The sequence below is a fragment of the Saimiri boliviensis genome, chromosome 13, assembly GCF_048565385.1.
Source record: "Saimiri boliviensis isolate mSaiBol1 chromosome 13, mSaiBol1.pri, whole genome shotgun sequence".
In the NCBI taxonomy this organism is placed as follows: domain Eukaryota; kingdom Metazoa; phylum Chordata; class Mammalia; order Primates; family Cebidae; genus Saimiri; species Saimiri boliviensis.
In genome coordinates, this window is record NC_133461.1 from 5,128,276 (window position 1) to 5,145,154 (window position 16,879).

Below are 16,879 nucleotides of genomic sequence, written 5' to 3' on the forward strand. Positions count from 1 at the left end.
AGAGAAGCAACAGCTGCTGCACCTGCCTCTGAGTTTCTCTCAGTAAATACTGTGGAACGGGGCCTGGTATGTGCTAGCTGAGCATTCACTCCTACTTGTTGCATAAATGCCATTAAATAGAGTAAGGTAGATCTTATGAACGTGGAAAGACTTCTAGGATATAGTATTAAGTTAAAAAGAAAAAAAGAAATCCCAGATACATGTAGGTATGGGTCCTTTCAGCTTTTCAAAAATATACACATATATACATACAGTATGTGTGTGCATATACACATATATGTACATATAAAATATATAGGTATACAAATTGGAATATACATGTACATATACAGTGTGTGTGAATGTACATATATACCTGTGACACACACATATATATAGATACATATATATACACATACAGTGTATGTGCACATACATACACACATACACACATAAAATATTCACATGTACACATACAAGCACACATAAAACATATACCTATACACAGAGTATGTGTGCACATATAGGCCCATATTTATGAAATATATACACATACATGTACATATAAAATGTATACATGGAAAATACATTACATAGAGAGAGATACAAATGTATTAATGTGTATTCAAAGGAAGCCTAGTAAACTACTGGTGATAATTACTTTTATTGAAGGATTTCTAAGTCCAAAGAAACTTATGTTCTTGCTTAGTGTTTTTGGATCATTTTGGCTATTCATGAAAATATCCTTAAGTGTTATAGATATAAAGCAAATATGACCACACATGTATTTGGAAAACACCCGGGTAGCACAGCACTGCCCGGAGTGTAAACCCGACAGACCGCAGCACAGCAGCACAGCTGACAGTTGGGGCAGACGTGGATGTGCTTACGTGCCAGGATCCTTGTGTTTACACAGGGAGGAGTCAATCTGATGAATCAAGCAAAAGGTTTAAAGGAGGAAGCTCAAGCTGTAATCTCTAGGAAGCCAGGAGGAATACTGTAATAAAAACAGAGAAAAGACGAGAGGGTGTGGTGGGGAATGGAGCTAACTTCTTTATCTTTTACAAACACCAGATGCAGCTTCTACACCAAGAAACTGTCTTCAGGACATCTCCAGGACACAAGAGAGGAAGGACTACAATGGGTACTGCGGGAAAACGAGAGAAGTGCCGGGAATGCAGGTACGGTGGTAAGGCTCTGACTTCAAACTAACGATAATGTACAAAACTGGTAAGTGTTCTGAGAGTTTAAGTAAAGTAGATATTTAAAAATAATGGTGCTGTATTACACTATTACACTACATGCAGAACTACCCAAAGGCTCTTTTTTTACTCAGATAAAGAGAGTTTATAGAAATCTGAGGTAATCACAAAATACAATCCTTTGGAAACATTTCTGGCAAGGGAAATATATATATAAATATTTTGCACTTTAGATTCTGGGGTACATGTGCAGAACATGCAGGATTGTTGCAGAGACACACACATGGCAATGTGGTTTGCTGCCTCCATCCCCCCCGTCACCAATATCTGGCATTTTGGCAAGAGGAAATTTTAACTGGAGAGTTTCTGGATCACCTTGCTCTAAATATTATGATTTATAACAAGTAGCTATTTATTTATTTATTTATTTTTATTTATTTATTTATTTTTTTTTTTGAGACGGAGTTTCGCTCTTGTTACCCAGGCTGGAGTGCAATGGCGCGATCTCGGCTCACCGCAACCTCCGCCTCCTGGGTTCAGGCAATTCTCTTGCCTCAGCCTCCTGAGTAGCTGGGATTACAGGCACGCGCCACCATGCCCAGCTAATTTTTTGTATTTTTTTTTTTTTAGTAGAGACGGGGTTTCACCATGTTGACCAGGATGGTCTCGATCTCTCGACCTCGTGATCCACCCACCTCGGCCTCCCAGAGTGCTGGGATTACAGGCGTGAGCCACCGCGCCCGGCCATACAAGTAGCTATTTATTATATGGCATAATTTCCATTAGATTACTCATTACTTCTTGCTTTTCATAAATCTCAATTCCTTGAAACTAGTTCTTAGGAAAAACTGATGCACATTAAATCTTTTCTCTCCACTTCTCAGTTATATTTCTGTCCATATTTATTATGTGATATAAGGTGATTCTAAAACAGAGCGGAGCCTCATAAGAAAAAGAAACTTGTAAGTTAACACAGAGGTGTATGAACACGATGCATTCTTGGGCCCATGCACCACCCTTGAGAGGACAGAGCTCCCCTGGTTCCAAGCCACGTGGCTATCAGGTGTCCACATGCACTCTCTACGTGTGCAGCCAGCAGGCTCTCGTGTGCCTGTGAGACTCCGGAACAGCCGCCGCTGCGCTGGCCTATCTGTGACCACGGGAAACCTGTGCACATCCAGCTGTTCTAAAGGTCCTGGGTGCAAGGCCAGCCTTTCAGACCCACTCATAGGCACTTCAGAAGACAAATAATTTAAGCCTGATTACTGCTTCGGTTTATATGGAAAGCAGATAGGTTACGAGATAAGTCTACCTTCCTATGTACTGACTTTTTACTTTCAAAATGAATTTTTAAAACATATTTAGTAGATACTACATAAAAAAAAAAGCCTAAATACTAATCATTGTGGTTATGCCCTCAAAGAGGACACGACTTGACAAGGGAAATGAGTTATGCACGTTAAGAGCACTAATAAGAAGCTGTGCTGTGCTGCACAGAAGACACCCTGAACATTTGGAAAGGTTGAAAACTCACCATGTCTACCTAGAGCACTGCTGCCTCTGCCCTTCAGTGACTCTTCAACTGCGAATGGCCGAAAATTGTCTTGCTTTCCACACTATACCGAATGCTTTTCTAACTTCTACTGATTTCGAATTAGGTTAATGGCAAACATACATATTGATATGCCACTGCTTTGGATCATTGATCATGCATGATTTCTGCCCACAGTTACACTTGCTCCTTCTGCTTCAGGCATGTGCATAGCTCCTTGTTCTTTGTTCACTTTTCACGTTTCCCACATTCCCCTCCACTTAAATTACGACTCTATTCAGACCTCCAATCATGGCATCTACAACCAGCGAGAAGCAGCACTGACGTTCACATCTTCCTTTCTACCCTCCACTCCATAGAAATACAATGAAAATCACAAGGAAGAAATGGTGAGAGGTGACACTGAACTTTTTCACTCAGAAACCCAAGTGAGTTCTTCAGAATTTAGTGTTTCAAGAATAGTCCGACTCGAGTTTGTGCAGTGATTCAAACACGAGGCTGAGTTGGACTGTCACCCACATCTCAGGAAGCAGAGCAGGGCTTCCAGGCAGGGCAAGCCCCGGAGAACCTGGATTTCTCCCCAGTCTTTTCTCTTTAGGCCCAAAGAGAAAAAATACATGTCATAGCTTCATATCATATCCTGATGCTTTGCTGGTACACGGAAGAAGAGAAAGTAACTGTGTGAGAAACGCAGAGCAACTGGAAGATTTTCCCCTGATACCCTCACCATGCTAAACACTCACAGAAGTGAAACAGAACTTTGTAAGTTTAATCAATCATTACATGCCTTACAATGGGTGCAGATGAGGAATGAATACGCTAAAGTCTCCGAGCTAAAAACATGCAGCAGACTTTAGTGGCTGCCTCCCTTCCATGAAATAGAAAGAATCCAGCAGGATACTCCTAGGGCTTTGGGGAAAGGGCCTTTGTGGCCACAAAAGTCTGGCATGTTTCAGTAAGCAACACTAGAGCTGTGTCCTGACTAAAGGAATTCTCCGAGTCTTTAATATGCTGATTACTGAGTGTGAAGGTGGGCAGGGGATACAATATGGAGAGTGTCTCCCAAACATATGTGACTTCCAAAACAGTTTTTCAAAGTTGATATTCTGAGCATCAAGCAGTATTTTCAATCTATTTAATATTGCTTGATGAATCTGAAAATAAAAATGCGGAATTAGCCTTACATATTGGATCACTTCCTTTCAGTAATCTCCTGTCTGGATGGCAGAGTAGAAATTCCTCTCATTTTTATCTCACTACTCTGAAATAAATATAGACCCCTCCTACCCCTGAACTCTTGATCGCTATGCATTTATTTCCCCATAGGAAAGGTTTTATTCTCTCCATTTCTGTTAACTCACTAGGTGTAGCAAAGTGAGATGTTGCAAAACCAGGAAAGGCAGATGGATGAAAACCTTCTTAGGAAAAAAAAAAACCCTGTCTTTAATGAAATACGACAGAAAAACGAGGCCTAACCAACCCCCAAAAATCCAAGCCAGCATTTTTTTAGAGCGGTTAGGTAGAGTAAAAATGGTAGACAGAAATATATTCCCAAAAAGGACATGAACTCTATAAAATAATAGATACCACTGTGGTTTGAAATAAGTTGTCTATAAAAAATATTACTTTAACAATTCAAGCAATTTAAATATTACGTATATTTGTGTATGCATATGAATATTTACTGTTTTTCTATTTGAAAGTTTTTCAGATTTAAGATGATGTAAGTAAAATTTTTACTGAAGCAGCAGTATGCTTCACAATATTTCTGATAGTTTAAGCCAGAACCTGGCTTTACTTGGGACAATCTAATGGCGTCTGAAGGAAAGACTAGGCTTAAAACAACTTTGGCATTCACGTACAGGAGCGCAGTTGAGAGGGCAGTCTGGCGGGCCAGATCACGTCACCACATGTTCTTAGACTCACTTAGGCTACTGGGGCAGGGCAAGGGCTGCCATAAAATCTAAATATTATGTAAGCTTCCGAGAGAGTGCATCCTCCACACCCCGCATGCTGAAGGCACTGGTGGGTGACCCACCTCATGAAGAGGTAGAGGGAGGAGGTCCAACATATGAGAAGAGAGCTCATTTTCTGGGGCCTCTATCAGCCCAATATTTACACTCCATTGTGGCAGGCAAGAATAAACCTACTTATCTTTGAAAAGTCTTTTGAGAAAGTATTTCCTAGCTTTAACTCTATGCCTTACAAAGCTCCCTAAGTTGACACTTGCTAAGTATTAGACTAAAAATGCATACTTTAATAATTTTATTGAGTCATACAAAGAGGATGTAAACCTTTTATAATTCAAAAGTTTTGTGATCACCTTTGAAGAAAAATAGAGAAGAGTCACTGATGATGAGGGACCATTGAATAATCTATGTTCATTTTTACAAAAATGCTCCATGTAATCCATTTAAAAATAATAACTGGTTCATTTCGGTCCCTGCACACAATGCTTCCCTTTGTCCCTTGTAAGTCTCTCAAACGTCTTATTTTAAAGGAATATATAGTACTCCCGGAAGACATTTTCCCATTTCTATTCTCTTCGACTCCTGCGAGCCCTTGTTCTGTGTGATAAGGCAATCTCCTCCGGGATCTGAGCTGTGTAGTTTCGCACCACGAGTGACAAGGACTCGACTTGAATAACTGCTGTGCGCAGGTTGTAATTATGTCAGCTGGAGTGTTGAACAAGGGGACTGATTAATGTGAGCCCCGGCCCAGGCGCAGTCCCTATCAAAACCTCCGCGCAGGCCAGCAGTGGGGACGGGTTAAAGCAAAAAGACAAAACATGCTGTATCGTCCATGATAGATGAATTGCTCCAACAGTCTTCAGGCAGATGTTCCAGGACAGTATAATATACAATTACTCTGCCTTATCACCTTCCCAGGGACAATAAAGCTTCCTCCTTCTATAGCTCATGTGAGTGAAGGCAAAATTAGTTTTACTTTTACAACACTGACTCACTTATCATGTTGCCTTGATTGTGCTTTTACAGCTAAGGAAAACATATATTCCACTTTTAAACCAAAAAAAAAAAAAAACCCTTAAAAATAAAACTGAACCTTGTGTTGACTCTTTTTTACATGAGAACATACAGTGTTTTAAAAGATTGGTTTGTTAAAAAGAGACGCAAGGAAGGTAATAATATATGTGTGTGCATGTGTAGTTAAAAAACAAGTACATACACATAACTCAAGAAGTAAGAGCTGGATTGTATAATCATTACATTCATAACATCATTTTTCAAAGGCTACACAGAAATCATTAATTGGAAGGAACATGTAATTAAAAATATATATATGCTGATATTGTCCATATATTTCTCAGGCATGGGCACACGGATCCTTGGGCTTGGGAGGATGGTTCCAGATGACACACTTACTCACGGCAGCCACTCCCACTCTGAGTCTTTTGGGTCTCTTTTCCTTAGAAATGTTGTGTTAGCCTAGTACAGGGAGGCTTCCTCATAATGTAACAAAACATTGTCACCGATGCTAGAAGTGACCTACTTTAGGAGCACCGTGGTGATTATTTCTACCATCGTTATTTGTACTTGCAAAAATGATGCCAAAAATTTTCGAGAAGATGTACAGAACTACCACAATTTGCAAAGGGAAATATATCATTATTTTTAAGCTTGAGAAACAAGCTAAAATCAAAAAAGGAGATGCAGCCGTGACAATCTTGTGGTAATCATAATTTACAATGAAACGAAGCAGCAAAAATTCCAATAGAATCAAAGGAAACCCATACAAAACGCTAGTGAATGCAAAAATAGCATCCGTCAACCTGTGGGGACATATATATGACTTATTTCCACTTTTTAGTGGTTTAATACAACTGACACCAACACTCAGCAGTTATAATGCACCCTAAGTCATGGAAACAAATCACGTTCCCTATCTCGGCCTACAGGGTGATATGTCTGCCTTCCCTGTTCACATTATACACACACCAACTTCACCACCAGGATCCTTATTATCACATTCCTCTTGTAGAACACACTGCAGGAGAATTACATATTTCTAGAACAAATGGCAATTTGAAGAAGGCAGAGAACAATTTAAAACAGTCTTCGACAGAAATTTTAGCATATAAGAACACAGAAAATATATATTTAAGTTCATGCCCGGTAAAAATGTAGCATGATGTTCCTAACTACTTAGAATAAGTTGAACAAAAGATAGATGAACATGAATCCAATGGCTGTCAATAAATGCAGGAGTCAGGTGTCATCACGAGAAATGACTGGGTGCTCTTCGACTGGCTTACGATGTCATTACAGTGTTGGACTTACTGAGAAAGACCTGACACATTAGCAAAAATTGTTTAAAATTAAGTCATGGAAAAGATGACACAGTTTAAAAGACTATATTTAAAGTGAGTGTTTGTTAAATGATTATCCAAAATTGTTAGCTAGCAGCAAGCAACTTGTTAAATTAATGAAACATAGCTGAAGCAATATAGGCTTGTAGGAATTCTCCATACAAGGCACATAAAACCCCAACTTTTGGGGTGTACAGGTGTGGAGGAGGCAGAACATACCATTACATAATTTCTGTTTTCTTGATTCAAAACTCTGACCATAACGAAGATAAAATGTGGTGGACTGCATGCAGTACCCCAAAGAGGTGGGGAAGTTGTTACCGCAGCCACATGAAGAGACGGGGAGGGCCTGAAGCCAGTTCTCCACATGGAGAGAGAGGACCCACAGGACAACAGGAGGCACTGGCTCAAGGCGGGAGTGTTCCCAGAAGTCCTCAGAGGATCTCACTGTTAGCAGTGGCCCCTGCTTCGCCAACCCTAATCACATACACGCTGTATTAGCCATCAAGAAAGATGCAGGTTTCAGCTTCACTGTTTCAATGGACATACACACATTTGGCCCATAAACATTTAAGCAAATTTCAGAAAGTGATTTTAAGCAAACAAATGAATGCCAACATAAAGACAGTGCGCATCCATCTACCTGCCTTCAGCTGCCACCCTCTGCCTTTCCCTCTGGGCCAGTGTTTTCCCAGAGTAGCCTCGAGAAAAAGTTTCTGTGAGCAGTAGGCAACATGCAAGCTTATCACTTCTGCACTTCTGACCACTCACCTGTTTTCTGTTCTCACCCCTTTACTAAAACTGGCCTTCCCAAGAGAACCCAAGACTCTCAGTGACTATGGCTGGTGGACTGCACTCTCCTATTTCACTCAGTACCTGGCATACTGCCCACTCCTTGCTTGGTGCATGACACCTCTCTTTCCTGGAGGTCCCTCCCTTCTCTCGTACAGGGTATTTACCTCTCTGCTTGTTTCATTTTCCACATTTTCGAAGGGAAGCATCAATCATATCAAATTCCACATAGGTTAGTACTGACCTATGCACCTACTGACCCGTTTCCACTTGGACGTTGCATGGGCATCTCAGGGACATCTCATCCCAGACCACCCTTTTCCTACAGGATATCCCTCCCCAGGAGACAGCACCTCCCTGACTGTCATGGTCACTCAGCCAGCACACCAAAGGAGGGCGTGCAGCTCTCTGTCACCCTCCCTTCAGTCCATGCACTTGGCCCACAGGTCCATTCATTCTCCCTCCCATTACCTGCCTCTCTCTGCCCTGCCATCACACTGTTAGTTTAAGGTGATTTCCTGCCTGTACCTTTGCAATTGTCTTTTAAATGGTCTCTCGTCTCCTGTCTGATCCCTCTCTGACTCATTATCTGTACTGCACCAGTAATTTCTGCAAAGTTAAGTGTGACTATGACACTTTCCTGCTCAACATCCTCCACGGGCTCCCTACTGCTTTTGGAGGAAAACAAACCCCCCAGCATGGACAGCGGTGAGAAACCCACACACCTTTCATCACAGAGGCTCACGTGACCTATAATCCAGGCTTGTCGGAGTGAAAAACAGAACTAGAAATCAAAATAAAAGCATAATTTGGGAGTGCAGAGTGGAACAAAGCCCTACTTTTAACTCAAGAATATATCAGGTTTTTAGACTGGAACAAATTTATGAAATTTAAATGTCAACCACTTTTCCCCCAAATGATTCAATCCAAAATATTAGCTGCCATATTTAAGCAGAGAACTTGAAATTTATGTTTTCTTTCAGAGGAAAAATTCTTGTTTTATAAAATTTCATATATGTGTTAAAAGTTGTAATTTAACATGAAGAAACAAAATGTATTCAAATAAAATGCCATGTCAAATTAATCAATTTGACATGGCATTTTATTTGAATACATTTTGTTTCAAGAGCTACGCAGAGATCTCCAAATGGTGCCCTGACTAATATTAAACAGACAGAATGAGGACTAGGGTTGTTTAGAAAGATTCGGGACAAAATAATTAAAAATAAGAAATTAAAGTTTAAAGAATAAGAGGAAAGATTAATACTAGGTTAAATTCCCCATAGAGAAAAGTATCAGGTTACATATTAAGTTATTAAATAACGGATTCTAGTTTATTTGAATCATAGCTGACTTGTAGTTCTACAGTTAGGAATATCATAACATTGTTTTATCAAAACAAAACCAACCTCAGGAGCAGTTCTTTTCCTAGAACTTCTCATAAATATAGTTAAGAAGGAAAATAATATGACTAGGAAAAAAATCCAACAAAAAATTCGTGCTACATTCCCTAATTAAGAAGATAAAGATGTAAAATTTACAAATGACATAATATTGTTTTAAAGACATTCTTAAGGACAAGCCAAAACATACGCAATAAATGCTACCATATAGAAGGCAGCAACTTATGCCTTAAGGGAGTGCAGTGAGTCAGTGGATACGCTGATACCTAAGCTGCTCTGACTTCCTCTGCTTCATAAAAACGACGACATCGCCATTTTCCAAATGTTCCAAGTTTGACTTTCTTTCTTTCACAATTTTTCTACGGGCTCCAGACAGGCAGTATTTCAGAATATGCGGAAACAAAAGAGCTAAAAAATAAAATGAAATAACTAGTATCTTAGCATTCTGACCGAATGAGTGAAAAACCGGTCAAACTTTTATGTACTTCAAAGTGATTCTGTCGCCGTGTTATTTTCTCTCAGATCTGCATCTGAGGCTACATCCAACCCCACACTGTAGGGATGCACAGGTGATATTCTTCTGTCGTCTGTCAGCTCCTCCTGGAGATTAGAGAGTTTCCTAATAAGCGACACTGTACAAGCCTCTCTTGCTGCAAGATAAAGATAGTTACATAGCAAAGTGTGTTGTTGTGTGATAATAGCTCTAGTGTCTAAGGAATAACTTATTATGTAAGAAACTATTGCCCAAAAAATATTTTCTATTTTTTTCATCTCTAAGGCCTTTCTTTCTTCCACAATATATACAGATATATCTAACTACTACCCAAGGGACTGTCCATAGTAATTCCTTGTAGAAAGACCATCCCCAAAGATAGCTTTGGTCCTTTTATAATGACTGGATTTGGGATTCAACAACAGCAGGTTTAATAAACATGTTTATCTGGATTCTACTTTAAGGGATAGCAGAGGGAGTGTATGGTCACTTTGTGTTTAAAATGACTCTTCTAATTAATCTGTGATCTCAATGCCTATTTAAGCAACATCAACAAACGAAGCAACTTATTTGTAACTGAAAACAAAAAAGAGGATCTTTGATTCTTTTTCTTTTAAAGACTTGTGAATCAGTTTATATTTTTTAATGCTGTGGAATCTATTTGTTTTCAAGTTTGTAAGATCTTTCACTTAAACAAGGTTTTTTTTGTGTGTGTAAGATTAAAATTTAACAATATTAACTAAAGGCCTAGTGTAAATGCTTGTGTTGTATCAGCAAAGAGCCTCCTAGGCTGAAACAAAAATTTTAAAAAGCCTATGTACTTGTGTGTTAGAAAGCAGGAAAGAAAATTATGAATAAAGCAAGCCGCATATGAAAGTAACACTAGATAAAGATCGAGAACATTACAGAAAATACAAAACCAAATAAAAAATTAGAACTGATGAGATAAAATTCACTAATGAAATGGGCAGAGAAAAATAGGAAATATTTCATTCAGGAAGAACTCAAAGTTCTGCTGCAAAGGACAGATATGTCAGAAAAAAGAACAGATGAACATATAGCACAACTTTCACACTTCATTACAGAATGTCTCAACCGATGATACAACTACGAGGACATTCATTTTGTCAGGGAACCCCTCAAAAAAAGCCGACCTAAACTTACCAGGAACTTCTGCTCCACGTGAAAGGGAGTACACTGGCAAAAGGTGTCATCATGACACAAGCTCACAGAACCTTTCAAAGCAATCTTTATGCTTGCCAGGACAAAACAGTTTCACAAACCAGCCACCACACTGACATCTACCTGTGGCTGGCTGAACTGTGTGCAGGTGAGGAGCAGGAAGGGGCCATCTGACCAGGAGCAAGCACTGTGCAGATAGCTCAGTGGATACATTTGTTTTCCAGAAATTCATTGCGATTTGAAGAAAGCCTTGGAATCATTATTAGCCTAAGAAAAGTTTGGAAAGTAACTGGAATTTTAGGCTTTCAAAGTAAGCTTTTAGCCTGAGACATTTGTTTTTTTTATTCTATCAACTACACTATCTATTGGCAGTTACAGTAGAGTAAAATATAAAGACGTATAGACTGGAGATAAATGATATAATGAAAAGGTGTCGACTGGTACTTTAAATGACAAAAATAGTTTTGATTTAAAGTCTGTTCTAATCAAACCTGGTTTGTGGCATTGATTTAACTGCTGCAAACCTAAATTATATTAATTCTAGACATTTTCATTTTGGTTATTTTCATGAGATCCCTTTATTCTTTAAGAACTTCAAAATCGCCCAGAAGAAATAAATGCGACCTCTGATTCTTTGGAAAATTAACTGTGTACTGTTCATTTTGGAATATATAATTTCACTTCTCTCTTGGCAAATATGATATACTGCTGCAGAGATAAAGATCTATTTTTTCTCATTGTCTTTATTCAGGGGCAAAACCACATTTGTTCCAGCCACTGCTTCTTCTGGTACAACTTGTGAGCCTACACAGGAAGCAAAAGGAAAACTGAAAGTCTCTGAAGAGATAATCCAAAAGAAGAAAATTATTCCCTGTGGAGTGAGTTTCCCGAACTCAGAACGCTGCTGAAACAAGTGGCAGAACAGAACAATGAATCCCACTGTACACTGAATTCTTAATGACACAATATCTAGGAAGGCTTGCCTCATTACTTAACAATGAATTATCAACATAAAGTGTTTATAAAATAAAATTGTATAGAAATGCACACTATTACCTATACCTGAAAAATGTGTTTTATAACAGTTATTTTAGATAAATACATGTTTAAAAAATTAAACTCAACTTTCAGGAGAAATAAAAATTACAAATACAATTTTTTTAGTCCCTGCATCTTAAAACTTCCTTAAAAATGCTTCCAGCAATATACAAAGTTCAGACAAATTCTATTAAATTAAAAGCATTTTTGGCAAAAATTTTCGAGGATGTTGATACATATGTCAAATGGCAGTAAAAAACAGCAAATTTGCCCTGCATCAGTGACATGTGTAAGAACTCGTGAAATGTGATTAGAAACACTCAACTAAATGTTTAGATGTGCAAAGAGATACTGGAGACTATTACAAAACGTATGTAAGCTCATTTCTAGTTGAGCATCACTATCTGAGTTACGACGTTACTTTCAGTATCTTTTGACTTCCCCTCACCCAAAAAAGAAAAAAAAAAATCCTCTTGAGATCAAAAGTTATTTTGTAGAAGTCATTAACACTGGTTAAGAGCTTTGTAAGCCATAAGTAGGGAAAAAAATCTCAAAGTATATTTCCAACGAGTTTAGCAAAATGACGAGGTCAATCTTCAGCATAAGGCAGGGGCTGCAGATTTCACTTTCTACTCAGGGTTATGCTGTCAAGTAATGAATAAAGAAGAAAAAGAGAGAAAAATGTAGAAAGTTAAAAAAAATTTAAGATAAAGTTGGCAGAGTCTGGCTTGACATTTTAATTTTCTGCAATTTATTAAATTATCATTTAAAGTGCAATGTAGGATAATCCTTAATATTTTTATACTACAGGTAGTATTTCTGTGTTACTCTTCATGACTTATCACTGGTTTCTTGTTTAATGTGCATTTAGTATATTTCCCCTATGCATCATAGAGAAGAAACAGAAGCCAATAGGAAGATAAGTTTCACATAAAAGCCCAATTGTGGCCCCTTAAATGAAACACATTTACTCTGATGTGGAAGTCAATATGATGAGTGAAACAGAATGTAGTTCAGTATTAAAAAACCCTATGAGAAAGCAGGAATTTTATGCTATTCCAAAGATTACTTACTATAACACATTAAGGTTTTTTTTCTGTTTCATTCTTAATACAGAGGTGATAATATGTAACAGAGAAAAATAAAAATATAGAAAATGTTATTTTATTTCTGCAGAAACAAATCTAAAGAATTTGCTACAGAAATCATATACTAGACCAGTGTGCTATGAATCTAAATTTGTGCATTGAAATTATAATAAATAGTAATTAATGGCAAAAAAGTTTTGGAGTAATGATTGAATATACTGATTTGTTATGGATTAGACTTTTGGATATTTTAGACAGTAAAAGCTAATGAAGGGGGTACATGTTTACATTTAAATAGAATGAGATGTCATTACCTAAATTAATAATGCAAACTTGAAAAATAGCCTCAGGTTCAAAAGACCAATTATAAAGTTCTTTTGTAAACAAATCTATATTTGTATTTTTCATGAATAATCATAACTACTAGTATTTCTCCCCCTAATGTTCAATTTATAAAATGAGAAATATATTTTCAAATGAAATTTAAATAATATTTCAGTTTCTAATGATGGTAACCTGCCTGCAAATAAGTGTTAATAATGGCAAATACAGGAACGCTCCACAGGAATAATTTTTATCCATTGATATCATACAAATAAAAACATAAAACTAGAAGTTTTAAAATATTTTGGACAGTAAAATATTGCAGAAATAAACCAGTGAGATAAATGTGAAAATAAATAATTTTCTTCTTAGGTAATATGTGATCATCTTAAAGATTTATTAAATCTATTAAAATATACATATTCAAATTTATTTGTACTGTGAAAGAACATATTTTTGTGAGGTAGATACAGGATCCTGTTCCCACTATCTTACACAACAAAAATAATCTTTGGAAACTTAACTATTCATTTTAAATCTTTTCTTCATCAACAAGAAAGTAAAGATGTAACCAAATCTGTTCTAACCATAGTCTCTCACTTCGGAAGAATTCAAACTTTTGCAAATTTTTTATATTCCTGGTCAAGGTTAACTTGCCTTTTGTTCACTAGTAAAGAAAGCCTATTCACAGGTACACAGAATGGTAACGCTGTCCCATGAACAGACAGTGCTCAAATCATTGACTTTCAGTCATAATCAAATTAGTCTAAAGTTTTAAATAAAGATTAAAAATTACTCTTTTATAATGCACATTAAGCATTTCCAAGGGAACTCTGGTAGCTCTCACTGAATTTAAATGTCCTAAGTCTTTTATTTACAGAACAGTAACAATGTACTTAGAAAACACCACCTTTTTAATGTAGTACCTGACAGAGTTCTAACATGGATGGGATCCAGCTGGCTCAAATGCAGCCCTCTACAGAAGTGAGGCTATTTCAGGAAGATAACTTGAATAGGGGACGAGTAATATGATCTCAACCTTAGCAAAAAGTCTAATACATTTTTAAACCAAGAAAACCTGAAATACTGTGAAATACCTGTATGCATAACTGAGTCTACCAAAGCACAGTACAGATCAGAAGGAAAAAAACTTCACAACCTTTCCAGTCATACTAGCAAAAGCCTTAAACTGTGCTTCTAGAAATGCACTTAAAAAAAAAATCAGGAACATGCACAGAGATGTAAGCATTTTCAGGGTAAAAGCCTGAAAATGGCCTATATGTCTAAAACGTTAATAAATTCATTATTGTGCATCAGTGTAACTTGGGGCCAGGCACAGATTAAAGTTACATTGCCAAACAGTTTAAAGACCAAGCATTCTGAAACTGTAAAGTATTCTCAGCAATTATCCAACAATTAATTTCGGATTTAATAAATTTTTAACTGCTTCAAAAACTATTGCTGTGTTTTGTTTTTTTTTAAAATATATTGACATGTATTGTAAATAACATTTTAAAACACTGAAGACCTTCAGGACATTGAAACTCCTGCGTTAACTTGTTGAGCAGTATCCTGAGATGGAAAGGTGAAGGAAAACCCGAAACCACGATAAAACATTCACCCGAGATGACAGTGAAAACAAGGGCGAGCGTTCATCACGCCACTGACGTGCCAGACTCTGGCTAAGTGACTTCAAAGTGCTTCTCACCTAATATTCACCATAATCCTACGAGGCTGGTCCACTAAGAAGTCACAATTTACAGATGAGAAAGTGGCATTTCACTCAGGAGTCTGACCATGGTCCCACAGCTAAGGAGTGCTGAGCTCAGATTCTCCATGCGGCTTGAACTCCTCATGACACCCCGTGCTGTGCTTACACCAAGCGCAGACAGACACTGGATGCTGCGACTCACTGGCAACTGTTATCAACAACTCCTACTTAAAAATGTGTTGCTTGTCAAAACAGTCTTACTCTATTTTTAATGTTGTAATAAGTATATATAGACTTTAATGGTGAAATCTACTTATAAGTGAGTAAATATCACTTTCATCTGTTTTATTTGTGGAATTTCAGATATAATCTTGTTTGAAATCAAAATCCTGCTACTTAAAAATAAAAGTTTGAAGATGATATAGTAGTTATATAGGAGAATGCTTAATGACATGGAACAAAATGCTTACTGAAACAAAAAAAAAATCCCACCCCCAATAACAGTAATAAAAACCTTATGCATATAGTACAAACTGAATGAGTATAATCCTAAGAGGTAAGGGTGAAAATTAAAGGAAATTCTTATATTTTCTAATTGCTTTTCTGTGTTTTACAGGAAAGCCAACTACAGTATGATCTCTTTATTAAAGAAAAAGAACATTCAATAATGTTTGTTTTTTAAAGAACTCATATTTTCAGCACCAGAGAATTTCTATGTCTACCTCTAATTAAATCATCATTTTACCAAATTTCCAAGAAACACCAATCCAGTGTTAAGCAAAGACAGAACTCATAAAATGTTGGATGAATGAATAATTAATGAATAAAATATATCTGTAATATCTCTGCACTATACAATGACCTTTCACATAAAACTTAATGTAATAATGTGGCTGAAAATAGAGATTATGGCAATATATTTGCTAAATGCATAGGCCAGATCCACAGGAATACAAAAATCTACTTTTTAAAGGTTTCAGGCTTAACATACATATTATAACATTCAACAAAATGGGCTGCATTTAAAGACGCACTCTCAATTTTACGTAATCATGTGGGTCAGCTCCAGGATAAGGAAGTCTCTCACCCTTGACTTCAGGCTTAAGGCAGATGTCATTCGGCTGCCTGCAAACTATGTGGGGTCCCAATCCCACTCTTGCAGGCTTCAGGCACTATATGACCTGGCTGCAAGCTCTATGCTGCACCTGATCTTCCACTACGCCTCTCTACACATACCTCATCATGTACTTGAGAGGAAAATTTAGCATTGCCTGAGTATATCTCACACTCTTCTGCACCAAGGCTTCGTTGCCGCCACTAGGTAACTCTGCAACCTGGCAGACATCACTCAGCCACTATGGATGCAAGTGAGTGGACCGAACATCCATGACCTCCAAGAGGCTTTCAGGAATGACATTCTACATGGTGTCTTCCCCTCCTCATGGTTTTAGAACACACATTGACTGGGGCCTGGAAATAATTTTACCATGTTTTACACCATAGCGGAGATGCTCTCTCCTCTGTGAGGACTTCACCTGGGCTCCACACAATCCTTTCTGTACTCCCCTGGCCTCTCCCGTTTCCTATTCAAGTCTGTATTATAATTACTTATCAATATTGAGTCACTTTTTATGCTATATTCTTAAAGGAAAATATTTCTTGTATCATCTCGATTGTCATTAATGAGTGCTTTATTCATAGATAAAATACCATAAATGGGTAGAATAACTGATTAATTAAAATTGTTTCCTTACTTTGAGAAATGCAGTAAAATCATTGGAAATGCAC

At 37.4% G+C, this 16,879-nt stretch overlaps 1 protein-coding gene across 4 annotated transcripts in view; it reads right to left on the reverse strand.

Annotated features, from left to right (window-relative positions):
- ZNF407 (zinc finger protein 407) overlaps window positions 1–16,879 on the reverse strand; it is a 475,812-nt gene that overhangs the window by 167,130 nt on the left and 291,803 nt on the right. The window lies entirely within an intron of this gene.